General features: G+C 51.9%; 1 protein-coding gene and 1 pseudogene across 1 annotated transcript in view; one reads left to right on the top strand and one right to left on the bottom strand.

Annotated features, from left to right (window-relative positions):
- LOC147646837 (uncharacterized) overlaps positions 1-18,063 on the top strand; it is a 410,249-nt gene that overhangs the window by 115,845 nt on the left and 276,341 nt on the right. The window lies entirely within an intron of this gene.
- On the bottom strand, positions 12,739-15,273 carry LOC147646842 (serine/threonine-protein kinase pim-1-like; annotated as a pseudogene).

Genomic DNA, 18,063 nt, shown 5'->3' on the forward strand with positions numbered 1-18,063 from the left:
TAAGTTTAATAATTAATATATAAGTTATATAATAACAGAGTATAAAACATGTTCAACTCAAAACCAAGATGGGTCAGATTTGGGTATGTGAACCCCTGACACCCAGATCTCTTAATAAAGCCCCCACATACAATCATTTGTGATTATGTGTGTTCCTGAACGCTAACAATTTCATCAGATTTTACTGGAATTTTGTGGGATTTTTCTGGAATTTTGTGGGATTTTTCTGGAATTTTGTGGGATTCTCATGGAATTTTGTGGGATTTTGAGGAGACTTGAAGAATTCTAAGGGATTTTCCTTAGATTTTGTGGAAATTTGTGGAGATATTGTGGAATATTTCTGGAATTTGGTAGCATTTTGAGAAGATTTAGGGAATTTTGTGGGATTTCTTTTCAATTTTGTGGGATTTTTGTGGAAGTATGTGAGACTTTGAACAAATGAAAATAATTTTGTGGGATGTTTCTTGAATTTTGTGGGATTTTTGTGAATGTTCTAGAATTGCCTAAAATTTTGTAGGATTTTTTAAAATTATTTTTGTGGGATTTTTCGGAAATTTTGTGGGACTTTTCTGGAATTTTGAAGGATTGTTCTTGAATTTTATGGGATATTCAGGCAATTTTGTGGGATTTTTCTGGAATTTTGTGGGATGTTTCTGGAATTTGGTAGGGTTTTGAGGAGATTTAGGGAATTTTTTGTGATTTTTCTGCAATTTACCAGGATATTGATGAGATTTTGTGGGATTTCTCTGGAATTAAGTGGGATTTTTCTGGAATTTGGAAATATTTTGAGGAGATTTAGGGAATTTTGTGGGATTTTTTTTGAATATTAGTGGGATATTGAGATTTTTTGGGATGTTTCTGGAATTTTATGGGATTTTTCTTGAATTTTGTGAGGTTTTCCAAGGATTTTGTGAGGTTTTTCTGGAATATTGTCAAAATTGGCAGAGATATTGTGGGATTTTTCTGGAATTTTGTAGGAAATTGGAGAAAATTTTGTGGGATGTTTCTGGAATTTGGTAGCGTTTTGAGAAGATTTAGGGAATTATGTTGGATTTTTCAGGAATTTAGTGGGATATTTCTGGAATTTTGTGGGATTTTTCTTGAATTTTGTGTGACATTTCTTGAATTTTGTGGAATTTTTTTGGCATGTTGTGGAATGTTTTGGCATTCTGTGGGATTTTGGGGAGACTTGAAGAATTTTGAGAGATTTTTCTTAGATTTTCTGGAAATTGGAGGAGATTTTGTGGGATGTTTCTGGAATTTCGTAGCGTTTTGAAAAGATTTAGGGTATTTTGTGGGATTTTTCTTCAATCTTGTGGTATTTTTCTGCAATTTTGTGGAAATTGGAGGAGATTTTGTGGGATGTTTTTGGAATTTGGTAGGGTTTTGAGAAGATTTAAGGAATCTTGTGGCATTTTTGTGGAGTTTTGTTGGCTTTTTGTCCTTCTTTAAGGCCAATTTAGGAGGAAAACTCCAAGTGGGGGTTTCCCCAGGGAAATGACCCCTCCCCCTCAACTGTTCCGGGAAAGGAAAAAAATTTCCTTGGAGAGAAGTGGGAGAAGCTGTTTATTTAACAGAAATTGAATAATATTAAATAAGAAAACCTCTCGCTGTTGAATGGGATGGCAAATCTAGGAAGAAAAGTCCTTTTCATGTGCTGTAGCTCGGCTCGCTCAGGTTCTTATCAGTCCTTTCGGCGCTGGAAAGTGCCGAGGCCCAGGCCCCGGTGGGCCACAGGCGTGAGCTCCCGGGGTTTGGCTGCGTGTTCGGTCCAGAGCAGGCTTGCACAGATGCAGGTAAAAAGGGAAAAAACAAAGGTCCAGGGAACTCCTCTGCCTCAGCTAGCTAAAACTAACTAAAAGCCAGAGAGAAGCTGTGTCCTGCAGTGTGTCCGTGCTGCAGACACCACAGTCCAGGAGCGGGATGTGGGGGAGTGATGTTTTCTTTCAACACAAATTGCGCACTTCTTCTTCCGCCCCCTTTGCTCTCAGAGCCAGGCTTAAAGGTGCACAACTTAATATATAACATAAACCAGACGATTGGGGATACCAGGATCATAAAGTCACCCCAGGACAGCTCTATATATGACCTTTTTATTATTATTTTTTTTCCTACCAACTGGCCTCCTTTTCAGACACCTTAAGTCTTTTTAGCAAGAAAATTAAGCAGCTTTACAGTAGCCTCTTCAACCACCTTTTGTCCCCCTGACAAAAGCAAATCATCCACATCCTGCAACATCCTAACTCCTGAGGCTGGAGTAAACTCTCTTAATATTTTCTGCAAAGCTTGCCCAAACAAAACCAGTGACGCCGGATATCCCTGTGGGAGGACTGTCCATGTCAAATGTTGTTGTACCATTTTCCTTCCTTTTGTTCCAGTCATTTTCCTTTTAAACATGTTCCAGTTCAGTGGCAAGCAATGCCACTGCCTAAAGCCAATCACATTTTTTGTTTTAGTAACCAATTGCTCCCTGTCCCAATTTTTCGCATCAAGTCCATCTTAGGCGTAGGGAGGTGACTAAAAAATTAACCAAGGAAAGATAATAAAATACTTTCCCCTCAAGTTTTCCTACAGCCCCCACAGAGGAAGCTGCATGAGAAATACCTGGGCCTGCATAGGGACAGCACCAGCCCCGCAAGGCAGCAGCTGCAGAATCGGCCTCAGAACTGAATCCTGCCAATTCTGCCTTTTTACAACAAAACACACAAAAAGCAGAAGGGGCACGGTGAGACACAAACTTTGAAGAATTTAAGATTCTAGAGAAGCTGAGGCCTTAATTAAAAAGAAGCCTTGCTAACTCTAATTAAAATCAATAGATGGGCCTTGCTAAAATTAAAGGTAGATAGAGAGGATGTCGCTCTATTAGGAACGGCGAGAAGAACGACACAGACTCTCTTGGGAGTCGATCAGGAGAATTTCTCTCTGGTTTATTACCTCAGGTCTTTTTTATAGACCGATACGTGAAAAGTACAGAAAAGAAACTCTTATTGGTTAGTAAACTAACACATCACTATCATTGGTCAGTGGGGTACACCACCCCTCGACCTTCTCTTGCAAGAAAACAAGGAACAGACAAACAGCACCTGCAAGGCTGTTTTCTGTCTCTGAGGATTGTTTTAATTCCTCCTCATGATTTCCCAGGCCACTTTCTCAGGCAAGACTGAGAAAGCTATGTGGCCTGCAATTCCCACAGGCACCGTGCTCTCTGTTTCAGTTAGCATCCACAAGAGGCCTTGCTAAAATAGAGGTTAAACATTGGCTAATAACTAATTGTCAACTTTATGCTTGTTCAGTTGGGCTTATAGTGAGAAATAAAGTATCTGGTAAAGAACTTCAAGAACGTAAGACAGTTGCAAATCAGAAACTCATTGAAGATATGAAACAAGGAGCCCAGCCAAGGGTCCATTTGTCACTTTGCATTGAAAAGGTTGAAAGGGCAGAACGAGGAAGAGCCATATCCCTTCCTCCCTTCTGTGACCCCTCCTCAGAAAAAGACCACCGACCCATTTCAAGGATCATGCTTAACTGCTTTTTTTCCTAAGTAGCATAGGAAGTGAAAAGTTGGTGGGAACTGGGTCATGAATATGTATTTGTATTCAATACTTCTGTAAATAAAAAGCCTGTATTCACCTGTGCTTGGGGCCGTGTGTATTAAGGGGTGACCTGACACATCAGCCCAGTGCTGTGAATAAACATACACTTTTTAATCCTAAAACAGTTAAGGAGTCTTTGTCTTTTTCAGTTGGATATTGATACCAGATCATATCCATGTTTTAATAAATCAGCCTTAAAATGAATCCAAAAATTGCATGTGGAAAAAGGAAAAGAATTTGGGGGTTTGGGAAGAGTAGGATGGGTTTTGTTAACAGCAAATAGGAAAAAGCACCAACAGAAGGAACAATTCTTTTTGGAACACTCCCATGTGGAGTGACAGAAGAAGGTTATAGTCTTGAGCTCAGATTTGTTTGTACAAGTGAAAAAACAACAACAAGAACAATGATGATAATGATGATGATAATGATGATAATGATAATGATAATGATAATGATAATGATAATATAACACAATAATATATATTTATATACATAATTAAAAATTGATAATTTGAAATAATGTTGACAGTACTGATTTGTGAGCTTTGGCTGCTCACTGTAACACTAAGCACCCTACAAAAAAGGACTGGCAAAGACCCAAATGTCACTGGTAAACTTTTGTGAATTGTATACATGGAATAAAGGAGGAAGGGGTGAAATTGGCTGTTTTTATAGGGTTTGGTGATACTATGATGCAGAATGCTCTGTCTGTTCCTGTGAAAAACACACTGATTAAGACTGCTGGGTTTTTCATGTACCAGACTCTCTACAAGCTGCAGGATTGGTTGAACAGGTGAAGGAGTTGTTAAGAGAGCAGTTGATAAAATGAGGAAATGGGAACCTGTCCTGGTGGAGAACCCATCTCCCAGATGTGTTCCATGCCCTTAACAATGGGCCCACTGGGGAAATGGAAACCCCTGGGTGTGCAGGGCTGCACCCAATTTGCAAACACAACCATGGACAGTGAGACTTGGACTGCCTGGGAAATTGTTCTGGGTGTGATGGCCCCTGACAGGGCCACCCCAGAGGCTGCAGGGCTGGACCTTCATGCACTGGAATTAATTAGGAAAAAGCCAAAGCAAATGAAAGTTAACAATACAAGAATAGGAATTCAGATTCCTCCAGGATGCTTTGGTTTGGTAACTGCTCACTTAAGCTTGGCCTTGCAAAGTGTTGATGTCATGGGAGGAGGAATTGATGCAGATTATCAAGGAGAAATTAAAGTAAGTCTGTTAAACAATAATGAACAAGATTTTGTTTTCCAACCCCATGGCAGGGTATTACAGTTATTAATACTGCAGTTTTAAAAACAATTGTGAAAGAAGGACATCTACCTCAAATCACCTCTGTTCATGGAGATCAAGAGTTTGGATGCACCAGTCCTAATAATTGGTCCAGAGGCCAAATGGCCCTCCAGAGGCAGCTGAAGGAACAGCTCTGGGGAAAGACAACAGTGTTTGAATCCTGAGACCTGGGCAGGAACAATGGGAATATGTCCCTGCAGCCAAGTGTTCTCTGCCACAACAAGCTGATGTTATGGGATATTGTTTTACAGATGCTGCCAGAGCAAATTACCCTGTTTGGCCCAACGACCCCTTTGGAAAATGCTCTGATCTACGGGGCTCCATGTGAAGGCTGATGTGACACTGAGGGACTTCCACACCAATTCCAGCCAGGAGCCTGGGTGCCCGTCAGGGACTGGGACCTGGCACTTCTCCAGCCGAAGGGGAGAGGATCCCAGTTTCCAGCTCCTGGCTGGAATTGGTGTGCAAGTCCCTCAGTGTCACATCAGCCTTCACATGGAGCCCCGTGGATCAGAGCATTTTCCAAAGGGGTCGTTGGGCCAAACAGGGTAATTTGCTCTGGCAGCATCTGTAAAACAATATTGACTTGTTGTGGCAGAGAACACTTGGCTGCAGGGATATATTCCCATTCTTCATGCTCAGGTTTCAGGATTCAACCAGTGTTGTCTTTCCCCAGAGCTGTTCCTTCAGCTGCCTCTGGAGGGCCATTTGGCCTCTGGACCCACACTCTGGACCAATTATTAGGACTGCTGCATCCAAACCTTTTATCTCCACAAACAGTGCTGATTGGAGGTGGATCTCCTTCTTTCACAATCGTTTTTAAACTGCAATATCAATATTTGTGATAACCTGTCATGGGGTTGAATAATCCAATCTTGTTCATTCATTTTTAACAGAATTTCTTTAATTTCTCCTTCATAATCTGCATCAATTCCTCCTCCCATGACATCAACACTTTGCAAGGCCAAGCTCAAGTGAGCAGTTACCAAACCAAAGCGTCCTGGAGGAATCTGAATTCCTATTCTTGTATTGTTAACTTTCATTTGCTTTGGCTTTTTCCTAATTAATTCCAGTTCATGAAGGTCCAGCCCTGCAGCCTCTGGGGTGACCCTGTCAGGGGCCATCACACCCAGAACAATTTCCCAGGCAGTCCAAGTCTCACTGTCCATGGTTGTGTTTGCAAATTGGGTGCAGCCCTGCACACCCAGGGGTTTCCATTTCCCCAGTGGGCCCATTGTTAAGGGCATGGAACACATCTGGGAGATGGGTTCTCCACCAGGACAGGTTCCCATTTCCTCATTTTATCAACTGCTCTCTTAACAACTCCTTCACCTGTTCAACCAATCCTGCAGCTTGTAGAGAGTCTGGTACATGAAAAACCCAGCAGTCTTAATCAGTGTGTTTTTCACAGGAACAGACAAAGCATTCTGCATCATAGTATCAACAAACCCTATAAAAACAGCCAGTTTTATCCCTTCCTCCTTTATTCCTTGTATACAATTCACAAAGTTTACCACTGACATTTGGGTCTTTGCCAGTTCTTTTTTGTAGGGTATTTAGTGTTACAGTGAGCAGCCAAAGCTCACAAATTGGTATTTTCAGCATTATTTCACATTATTGAGTTTTGGTTATATATATAAATATATATTATTGTGTTGTTATTGTTATTGTTATTATGTTACTTGCACAAACAAACCTGAGCTCAAGACTAAAACCTTTTTCTGTACCTTCATGTGGGAGCATTCCAAAAAACAACTGTTCCTTCCGTTGGTGCTGTTAAGAAAATCCATCCTTGTCTTCCCAAACCCACAAGTTCTTTTCCTTTTTCCATATGCAATGTTTGGATGCATTTTAAGACATCCTGCGGTTCAGCCTCTTTTAACCGACTGCCCCACTGCTCGCACGGTGCTCCCACCTCAGCCCCACTCCAGAGCCAGTGAACTCTGGGGAGGGCTTCCCTTCTGGGAATTTCAGATGGGACTGATTCCTTACATTTACATTTAAAAAGTGATATTTTGTTGTGATCTGGCCAGACTTTGCCAATTTTATTTCACCAGTGGGCAGAGTCAGCACCAAAGGCACCAACACCACCTGAAGGAATCAGTGTCACTTACTGCAGCTCCAAGCACCAAAGGATCACAAAAGGAGCAGCTCAGCAATGCACCCAATCATCACTGCCAAAGATTGCCTGCAGGCATTAACAAAGATCCAGTTCCCCTCAGACTTTGCCATCCCCAGATCCACCCATCAGCTGGGGATGCTGTCACAGCCAAGGACTGGAGAGCCACTCCTGGACACTGGGAAATCCTGCAGGTGCCTCCAGCCACAGGTGAGGCTCAACCCTGGCTGTGAGAGAGGGCCCAGGTTTGATAGTGCTGAATGAACAAACTGACAGCACTTCTGCTGTGGGAACATCTGGTTTCATCCTCCTCTTGGGTCCCTACCAAAGCCTGGCCAGGCCTCAAGGAGGAACCAAGGGAGTTGACTCTGTCCATACACCCCAAACAAGGCCAGATGTCGGATTGAATGGCCTTGTCTGGCTTCTAAACACAGAAAGGTCAATCCATGTTTCATTGATGAGTGGATCCATCTATCACAGTGCTAATGACCATGCATATTTCAGTAATGAGCAGACAGACAGATAACCTCTGGTTGGAAGGTTCATCCAGAGGTCACCTTTGGCTCAGGGCCTGTTGTTCAGGCCTCACTCAGGGCCTGTTGTTCAGACCTTGGCACTTCAGGGATGAGGTTTAGTGCTGGGCTTGACACTGCTGCATGACTGGCTGGACTGGATGAGCTCAGAGGCCTTTTCCAGCAAAATGGATTCTATAATTGCAGGATTCTATCTGCTGCATTCAGCTAGGTCCATTACTTAGCAGCATTACTTTGGCCCAAAAGCCCCCTCTTACTCAGCTCTTGTGGCCTGAGGCTTCAGCTCCTTCAGCTCCTGGTGCTGAGCTGCTCACACTGAACGAGACGACTCAGAGAGAAGAATACAGTTCATCCAATTCCTTCTGGGACACAGAGAGGGGAGGTGTGAAAACAGGAGCATTGTTTGGTGTGGCCTCTTCTCTGCCCTTCACACCTTTCAGGGCTTTGAACCAGCCAAGAGCTTTCTCCAGGAGTTCAATGAAGCAGCTGTTCCTGCTCCCAGGTCTGGCTCTTCCCAGTCTCTGACCTTGACTGCTTTTGTCTCTCTTGCTGTGCCCTCTGCTCCCCCAGGGCTCGGTGGCTGCTGCCCAGGACTGTGGGACTGGCACAGATCAAGGGGTCGAGCCCCTCCTTTCTGTGCCCTTGGAGCTGCCTGGTCACAGCAGCCTTTTCCATCTGGAAGCTCCACATGGGGAGGGAGTCCCCAGCTCTGTTCCTGGCGTAACATGCAGGAGCCCAGGGCTGCCATCTCAAGTACCTGCTGGCACTGAGGGCTCCCAGGTGCCTCAGGCTGCTGTGACACCGCTGCACAGGGAGGGAAGCATGGCAGAGGCTGCACTGAAAGTCAGCTCCATGTGCTGGTGTTGGTACTGCTGCGGGTGCTGGCACTGCTGGTGCTGGTGCTGCTGGTGCTGGTGGTGCTGGTGCTGGTGGTGCTGGTGCTGCTGCTGGTGCTGGTGCTGCTGCTGCTGCTGGTGGTGCAGGTGCTGGTGGTGGTGCTGCTGGTCCTGCTGGTTCTGGTGCTGCCACTGATGCTGCTGGTGGTGATGCTGGTGCTGCAGGTGCTGCTGCTGCTGCTGCTGCTGTGCTGGTGATGCTGGTGCTGCTGGTGCTGGTGCTAGTGCTGGTGCTGGTGCTGCTGCTGCTGGTGCTGCTGCTGCTGCTGCTGCTGCTGATCCTGCCCCTGGTGATACTGCTGGTGCTGCTGGTGCTGGTGATGCTGCTGCTGGTACTGGTGCAGGTGCTGGTGCTGGTGCTGCTGCTGCTCGCACTGGTGGCAGTGCTGCTGCTGGTTCTGCTGGTGCTGCTGGTGCTGCTGGTGCTGCTGGTGCTGCTGGTGCTGGTGCTGCCACTGATGCTGCTGGTGGTGATGCTGGTGCTGCAAATGCTGCTGCTGCTGCTGCTGCTGCTTCTGTGCTGGTGATGCTGGTGCTGCTGGTGCTTCTGCTGGTGCTGCTGCTGGTGCTGCTGGTGCTGGTCCAGCCCCTGGTGCTGCTGCTGGTGCTGCTGGTGCTGGCAGTGCTCGTGCTGCTGTTGCTGGTGCTGCTGGTGCTGGTGCTACTGCTGCTGCTGGTGCTGGCACTGCTGGTGCTGGCACTGATGTTGCTGCTGGTGCTGCTGGTGCTGGTCCAGCCCCTGGTGCTGCTGCTGGTGCTGCTGGTGCTGGCAGTGCTCGTGCTGCTGGTGCTGGTGCTGGTGCTGCTGCTGCTGGTGCTGCTGCTGGTGCTGCTGGTGCTGATCCTGCCCCTGGTGCTACTGCTGGCGCTGGCGGTTCTGTTGCTGCTGTTGCTGCTGCTGGTGCTGCTGCTAGCACTGCTGGTACTGGTGCTGCTGGTGCTGCTCTTGGTGGTGGTGGTGCTGTTGGTGGTGCTGCTGCAGGTGCTGCTGGTGCTGCTGCTGTTGCTGCTATTGTTGCTGCTGTTGTTGCTGCTGCCACTGATGCTGCTGCTGATGCTGCTTCTTCTGGTGCTGCTGCTGCTGCTGGTGCTGGTCCAGCCCCTGGTGCTGCTGCTGATGCTATGGCTGGTGCTGCTGCTGGTGCTGCTGGTGCTGATCCTGCCCCTGGTGCTACTGCTGGTGCTGGTGGTGCTGCTGCTGGCACTGGTGGTAGTGCTGCTGCTGGTTCTGCTGGTACTGCTGGTGCTGCTGGTCCTGGTGCTGCAGGTGATGCTGCTGCTGGTGCTTCTGCTTCTGCTGCTGCTGCTGGTGCTGGTGGTGCTGCTGCTGCTGCTGGTACTGGTGCAGGTGCTGCTGGTGCTGCTGCTGGCACTGCCGCTGGTGCTGCTGGCACTACTGGTACTGCTGCTGTTGCTGCTGCTGGTGGTGCTGCTGGTGGTGCTGCTGGTGGTGCTGGTGGTGCTGGTGCTGATCTTGCCCCTGGTACTACTGCTGGTGCTGGTGGTGCTGCTGGTGGTGGTGCTTCTGGTGCTGCTGGCACTGGTGGTGGTGGTGGTGCTGCTGCTGCTGGTGCTGCTCGTGCTGGTGGTGGTGCTGCTGCTGGCACTGCTGGTGAAGCTAGTGCTGGTCCTGTCCCTGGTGCTGCTACCGCTGCTGGTTCTGCTGGTACTGCTGGTGCTGCTGGTGCTGCTGGTGCTGGTGCTGCTGCTAGTGCTGCTGGTGCTGGTACTGCTGGCACTGCTGGTGCTGTTGGTGTTGGTGCTGGTGCTGCTGGTGCTGCTGGTCCTGCTGCTGCTGCTTGGGCTGCTGGTCGTGCTGCTGCTGGTGCTGCTTTTGGTGCTGCTGCTGCTGTTGGTGCTTCTGGAGCTGGTTCTGCTGGTGCTGCTGCTGCTGCTGCTGCTGCTGCTGCTGATCCTGCCCCTGGTGCTGCTGCTGCTGCTGGAGCTGCTGGAGCGGGTTCTGCTGGAGCTGGTTCTGCTGCTACTGCTGGTACTGCTGGTGCTGCTGGTGCTGCTGCTGGTGCCGATCCTGCCCCTGGTGCTGCTGCTCGTGCTGCTGCTGATCGTGCTGCTGGTGGTGCTGCTGCTGGCGCTGCTGGTGAAGCTGGTGCTGGTGGTGGTGCTGGTGCTGCTGGTACTGCTGGTGCTGCTGCTGGTGGTGGTGCTGCTGCTGCGTTCATATTTCCAGCACTGCCCCACACTGAGGGATCAGATCCAGGCACTGCTGCTGCTCCCTCGGGACCAGCCCCACTTTGGTTGTTGCTGTCAGTGCCAGCACAAGCCGTGGCTGGAGCAGCGGGTGCTGACAGTGCCGCAAGGCCAGGGGCTGGTGGGGTCCCTGGGCTGGGGCTGGGAAGGAGCTGCCCCTTGTTCTCCCTGTGCCTCACGCAGAGCTGGGCTGGGCACAAGTGGGGCAGCAGAGCCAACAGGGAGCCTGCGAGTCTCTTCCAGACGTGTCTGCTCAGAGTTTGGCCTTGGAGCTTCAGGTGGGCAAAGGCAGCTGCTCTGCTCCCTCTGCGTGTCCCTGTGTTCAGCAGTGCTGCTCCATCAGTCTGTGCCCAGCAACGGGGAAAAGCCTCAGCCCTGCAGGGCCAGGAGCTGCCGGGCTCTGCCTGAGCAGCTCAGCCAGCGGGAAGGGAGCTGCTCCACACAGGAACCAGGAGCAAAGGACACTTCTTTTTCATAGCATGATTTCTGTTTTAAGGGGAAAAATGCGGAAAAATAAAAGAAAAAAAACTTATATAAAATGTGAAAGATAAAAACAGAACCCAAGTGTGCAGTGAAAAATCTTCTCTAACTTTGAATTAAGGTGTAATTGGTTTTTTGAAACATAAAACTCAGTTATTTACTTTGTAAATGTGCTGATGGCATGATGCATCTTACCGGCGTCAGGAACCTTTTTGAAAAAGTTTGTGGGGTTTGATTCCAATATTGTTATTTTAAATTGTGGTGAAATTGGAGTGAAGCAAGAAGAAAGTGCTTTGCGCCTTGCCAGCTCCAAGCAGCACTGGGAATCTAAACTCTTTCAAACCCCAAATCCTTTAGAAAATGCCCTTCCTTCTCACCCTGTGAATGAGCCGCACATTCCCTTTCAAACATTCAGGGGTTTCTTAAAGATGCAAAGTCCCACTTACAGCTTTCTGTTCTGGTTTGGAAGTGCAGAGGGGCGATTCTTCATCCATCAGCTCCAGACTGCACTGCCTCAGGAACACAGCAGTGGCACTTCTAGAGGAGGAAGAAAGTGCAATTGCACAATTGCAGCCAAAAAGAAAGGAAGAGTGGGACACAGAAAACATCCTGTGCAGATGCAGGCATTCAGCTGGGACTGTGGAGAGTTTGGGTTCTTGCCAATTGGATGTGTGTCCCTAACTGCAATCTCTTGGCTTGCAGGAGAGTCTCACTCACCTGCAAAAGCAGAAAGCTCAGGCGGTGTGCTGAGAACGGGCTCATGTGATGCAAAGCTGTCAGAGCAATGGGAGGGCAGGGTGAGCCCAGCTGTGCCTGGGGCTGAGCCCAGCAGAGCCCTGGCAGAGCCCAGAGCAGCCTCAGCATCCGCAGAGCCCGGCTGCAAGGAGAGAAACCAGAAACCGCCCGTCAGCTGAAGGCTCCTGTCCCCTTGTCCCAGCCACCCGCGGTGCCCAGGCCATGCTGGCCGTGCTCAGAGCTGGGCCCAAAGCTGCCCATCACTGTTGCCTTTGGGAGCAGAGCAGGAGGGCAGGCCATGTGCCCAGCCTGCAGACCCAGCCCCTCAGCAGCTGTCCAGAGACAAAAAGCAGCTTGGCAGCCAACTGAAGAATTGCTTGCATCCACCCCAGCCAAGGGGGGAACCTTTGGTGCCTGGCCAGGCTGTGCCATGCCCAGATCTGGGAGCATCCCCTGGCTGTGGACTCACCTGCAAATTGGGCGTGGAGCGAGTCTTTGAAGAAGACATGCCAGAATTGAAATCCATCATCTTCAGCTGGCCAGCTGGAGGAAGAGATTGCCATCCTCGAGGTTGCCCTTGGTGTCTCCAGCAGCAGCCCCAGCTGGTAACAGCTTCTCCAGGGGCTCCTTCTCCTTGCCTAGGGGCCAGACCAGGCTGTCAGTGCTCTGCCCAGGGTCCCAGCCATCAGTGAAGCAGACAAGCAAAAGCAGGGGGAATGGTGGCCACCAGTGCTTGCCACACCAGGTGTCCAGCTCAGCTCCAGCCCAAGAGCTGTGTGTTCCCTTCTGATGACCCCTGCTCAGAGCTACAGGCACGACAAAACAGCCTGGTTTGCTTTGCCACTGATTGCCAAGAAATGTGTGGAGCTGTTACCTGCCAGGCCCCTGGATCCAACCGTGCATGTGGATCTCTCCCATCTCCTAGGGCAGATGAACAGCCTGCATCCAAGGATCGCGGAAAAGGTCTTCTAAGGATGGCCTGTCCGAGGGTTGCATGGACAAACACCTCTTAATAATATCTTGGCATTCTGAAGAGAGAAACCAGGAATCACCAGTCAGTTGGAGAAGTTGCCGCCCCCTTCCAGTGCCCAGGCCATGCTGGGTGTGCCCAGAGCTGGGCCTCAACTTCCCCGTGGATTCCCGGTTTGCAGGAGAGCAGGACATGTGCCACCTCCTCAGCAGCTGCCAGAGCAGGATGCTCATGAGCCCACAGCTGTCTCCCAAGCCCAGTGTTCCCCCTGTGCCCAGAGATGAGGATTCACCTTGGGAGAGCCGTCGTGGGAACAAGATCCGCCCCCAGATGATCTGCTGGCCCCTCATGAATGGGTGCTTCCCTATGACCAGGTGGTAGAGCAGGAGGCCCAGGGACCAGATTGTTGCTGCCTGGCCATGGTAGCCTTGCTGGTGGATCCACTCTGGTGGGCTGTAGGACAGGGTTCCTGTGGAACACAGATGGAGCTCATCAGGGGGATGCTGCTGCTCCCAGAGCCTGGCCCCAGCATCCCTGGGCATGTGGGGGCTGCCCCAGCGGCACACGGGGTGACCCACTGCCCTCTTGCCAGCACCTGGCACTTGGCTACAAACCCAGGGTTGGAAAAGAAGCCACTGCTGCTGCAAGAGGGCAGCAGAAGCACTGGGGAGGCCCAACCATGACAAGCAAATAAAAACCCACCCCGTGGTAGAGAAAACACACTCTCCTCCCTGCCTGCATGGCCTCCAAAACATTGTTAATAGGCCAAGGCAAACGTGGGGAGCAGAGGAGTTCAAGCCCTTCCTCGCTGACGCACTAAACTCTCTGGGGCATGGGGTCAGACCCCCGCCCTCTGCTACCCCCATGGGGGTTTTTGTCAGGCTGGCTGTCCCAGCCCCAGCCCAGGGCACAGTGGGTGCTGAAGGCTCTTGGCAGGGCTGGGAGCTGGCCCCACTCACACCCCAATCCAAATCAATTTGCCTCAAGCATTGATCCCATCCTGGCAGCACCACGGGGAATCCCCGGTGCCACAGCCAGGCTGGGCCATGAGATGGCCAGGAGCATCCCCTGCGAGGGCTCACCTGCAAACTGGGTGTAGGCTGTGTCTTGCAGGAAGGCGCCACAGCCAAAGTCGATCAATTTCAGCTGCCCAGTGGCCAGGTCGAGCAGGATGTTCTCCGGTTTTATGTCCCTGTGCAGGACCCCGCAGCTGCTGCAGTGCTGCACGGCCTCCAGCACCTGGCGAAAGAGCCCCCGCGCCTCCTCCTCTGGCAGGAACCTCCGCTCCGCCAGCAAATGCGAGAGGTCCTGGCACCGCTGTGGACGCTCCAACACTAACACGAAGCTGTCGGGGAGCTCAAGCCACTCCAGCAGCTGAATGACTGCAGCACAGCCAGAGGACACCCTGTCCAGCAGCACAATCTCCATGGGAGCACGGGTGCCGTCGGGCTGCGGGAGGAGCACGGTGCTGTCAGTGGGGCTGAGGCCGGGCCAGGGCTCTGGGACCCCTCAGCCAGCCCGGGATGCTCTGCACACCTCGCTCACCCCACGCCCGCTCTCCCCGCAGGGCTCTCGGCGGCTCCCACCCCGCCGGGCCCCGGCTCATCCCTGCCCGGCACGCCCCGGCTTCTGCCGCTGGCCCCGCACACTCACCAGCTCGCCCCAGAGCCGGACGCGATCCCGCGGCACACATTTGATGGCCACCTGCGAGTAAGGAGCAGCAGAGGGTTGAGCTCGCTGCCCGCCCCGCCGCGCCCCCGCCATCTCCTCCGCCCCCTCCTCCTCCTCCTCCTCTGCCCACCGCTCACCGGGGCGCCGTCCGAGAGTCGCGTGGCCGCGAAGACGCTGCCGAAGCCGCCGCGCCCCAGCAGCGGGCCCAGCTCGTAGCGCTGCTGCAGGGCCTCCTGCGCCTTCCCTGGGGGCGAGTCGCGGCCATCAGCGCTCGGCCCGGGGACAGGAACGGCCCCCGAGCGCTCCCCGAGCTCCCCGGGCCGGGCATCCGCAGGCGTTCCCTCATTGGAACGCGGCAGCGGCGGCTCGGGGCCAGCGGCCGCGCTGCTGAGCGGCGGAGCTCGGGCCGGGGAAGCCGCAGCGGAGGCGGCGGCAGCGGCCGCGCCGCCTGTGTCCGCCGCGGGCTCCGGGAGGAGCCGGGGCCGGGGCCGGGGCCGGGGCCGGGGCCGGGGGCAGGGCTGGGGTCGGGACCGGAGCTGGGGTCGGGACCGGAGCCTGCGTCGGGGCCGGGGCCGGGATCGGGCAAGGCGGAGCCAAAGGGCAGCGATTCCGCCCCAGCCCCAGGCAATGATGCCCGCCCAGCAGCGCCAGCGCCAGCACAGCCAGAGCCCGGCGGAGGCGAGACCACGGCGGGACGGCCGGGGCCGGGGCCGGGGCAACCCCGCCTGGGCCCGTGGGCGGGTCCGGGGGCGGGCCGGGGGCATGGCCCGGGCGGTACGGGGAGAGGGAACCTGGAAGAGAGGGGGACGCAGGAAAAGGGAGACCCGGAGGGAATGTGGGTCCGTGGGAAAGGGAGAGGAGAGACAGAAAAGTGATAAATTTGATGCTTTCGCTGCTTCCACTGCTGCTGCTGCCGCCGCTGCTGCTGCTGCCGCTGCTGCCGCCGCTGCAACTGAAGCACCGGGACCGTTTGTCCCCGTGTCCGTTTGTCCGTTGCCCGCTCGGCCCCGGCCCGAGCCCCGCACTCCCCGGGCAGCCCCTGAGCCTGGCCAAACACGGGAACTTTGCCGTGTTGAGCCAAGAGCCAGAGTCTTGACTCCTGCACAGGGGCACAGGAATGCCCTTGGCTGCTGCTGTGCCTTGTCCCTGCTGAGGGTCCAACACCATCTGAGCACATTCCCTGAATGCAGAATTTGTACCCGACCCAAGCACTGCACTTGTGTCTCCAGCATTGCTTTCCAAGGAAAACAGGGCAAGGCAAACTGGGTATAGCTCATGGTATTTTACAGTGTCTAAAACTTGCCAAGTCTCAGATCTTAGAGGTGAGATCCATTTGGAATGAATGGGATGGAGAAAGTGCAAGATGGAAAAGGGGAACATAAAAATAAATAGAGAAAAATAGAGAAAAACATATTGGTTGTTTCTTTTGATTTGATTTTCATTTCATAAGAAAGTTGTTTCAATTTTCCCAGAATCTTCTCCACAGTCCCGTCTGTTCTTTCCAAAAACCTGTTTTGGACAACAAGGCGCAGCTCCTATCACAAAATGTGCCCCCAGCTGCAGCTTCTCTTGGCTTCCCACACTGTAAGTGACTGCAGCACAACTCTTGCAGCAAAGCAGAACAAATATTTGAAGCACTTGAAACTTGTTCTTTCTTTTCCTTGTGCACTGGGGAGTTGTGCCATTGGTAAGGTTTCCACTGTTACTCTTCTAGCCAAAGAAAACATGATGAGGTACCAGGAATTGTTAGGGAATACAAGCCTGGCTGAATGTGGAGAAAGAAGCTCCAGGGTGTGCAGCCAGAAGTGGAGAGCTGATCATTCCAAATCCCCCATGGACATCTTGAAAGTGATCTGGAACATGAAGATGGGCTGACAGAGAGACTTTGTTTCTGTGTTCAGTTTAGATGATTCTACATCTCTTGCACTGGGAGAAATCAAGAGCACAATCAGTTGATGATAAGCATCAGAACATGATAAGCTGGACCTCTCTGGATGACAGAAAGAATGTGAAAAGGAGAAATGCAGGGAATGACTTGGTGAACTTTGTATATAAGAAGGTACATTTTTTCCTAATAATTTCCAATTCATTCCCTTTGTTTTATCCTTTTAAAAAGGCCAATTGCATCTCAGATTCCCCATGAAATGAGAACCCTGAGCTTGTGGAACTGCCTGAAAGGTGCCCTGTTCCTTTTTCTTCTGCTGCTCGGTAGAAACAGTGAAGTGAGTTGGGGAGTTCTGGGTTTTTTTTCTCCTAGTCGATTTTTTCATTTTATTTGCCACTGTAAAGGCAATTTCTGTGATGGCCTCTGTCAGTTGATTCTATTTCAGCAGCAGCAGCAGCAGCTGGGCTGTGTTTGAGCACTGCAAATGTGACCTGTGTGGCTTTAATTCTCTTTGATTTTGTGCTCAGGGAGTTGGGAGCATTTGGAGATCTACTACTCATGAGGCCTTTTTAACAAGCAGTCCGAGTTCCCTGTCAGAAAAGCACAGTGGGTAGCACTGATTGAAAGAGGCAATTGCAGCTGTACTGCTAAAATTCAAGTGGCAAGCAGAAGAGGGGCAAGATCAGCTGGGATCCACAATTGCCAAGGCCAAGGCACCAACAGCCTCCTGCTGTCACCTCAGGGTGAGTAAAACAGTGCTGAAAACAGCGCTGGAACCCGATCCTTTCTTCCTCTGAGGGCTGGCTGAGGGCAGCAGAGGCGGGCCTGAGGAATCAGGGCTGTTTGTGGGGGATTGTTGCTGTAGTCCAGAATTGCCCTGGCAAAAGCCCTGGCAAGCCGAGGCAGGAGCAGGTGGGAAGGGCCGGCGCTGCTGCTGCTCGTGGCCGGGAGCCCCGGCCGGGCCGGGCCGGCGCCCGCTGCGCTGCGGCTGCTGCTGCTGCCAGAGCCGGGCGGGACTCGGGGACAGGGAATGGACACGGGGGGACAGCAAAGGCCTTGGGGGCTGCAGGGATGTTGGTGCTCGGGCCAGCGCCAGCACAGAGCTTCAGCCTGCAATGAACCCCGAGGGAAACGCTGGGGAAAGGCTCCATTCAGCCTTTGTTTACTCGTCGCTATGAAGGGACCGAAATAAAAGGAGAAAGAGCAGGGCCCGACCCCTTCTCCTTTGGGAGGAGCCCCGCGCGTGGAGCTGAGAGGGGCCGTGAGGAAAAATGAGGGGCCATGAAGGGCTTTGAGAGGCCATGAGGGACCATGAGAGGCCATGAGAGGTTTTATGGGGCCATGAGAGGTTCTGTGGGGCAATGAGGGGCTGTGAGGGGCCATGAGGAGCCTCAGCCCTGGCAGGAGGGGGTCCCACCATGTCCCCAGGGCAGGGCCGCCGTGAGGGGCCGCGAGTGCAGACGTGGCAGCAGAGCGGGCTTGGGGCACCTCTGGGAGGGGATGAGACCCTTCCCCAGCTCCAAACCACACCAAACCCCGCATTAACAGGATTTTCCGTCTTTAGAATCCACTGGCAACTTGGAGTTGAGTGTCCAGTTTAATTCTGGTGGGAAAAACAAGGGAATTTTCCCAGTGTGTGACATCCAGCATTTGTTATTTATGTCTAAGA

Source organism: Cyanistes caeruleus, unplaced genomic scaffold (assembly GCF_971803275.1).
Source record: "Cyanistes caeruleus unplaced genomic scaffold, bCyaCae1.hap1.1 HAP1_SCAFFOLD_78, whole genome shotgun sequence".
Lineage (NCBI taxonomy): Eukaryota > Metazoa > Chordata > Aves > Passeriformes > Paridae > Cyanistes > Cyanistes caeruleus.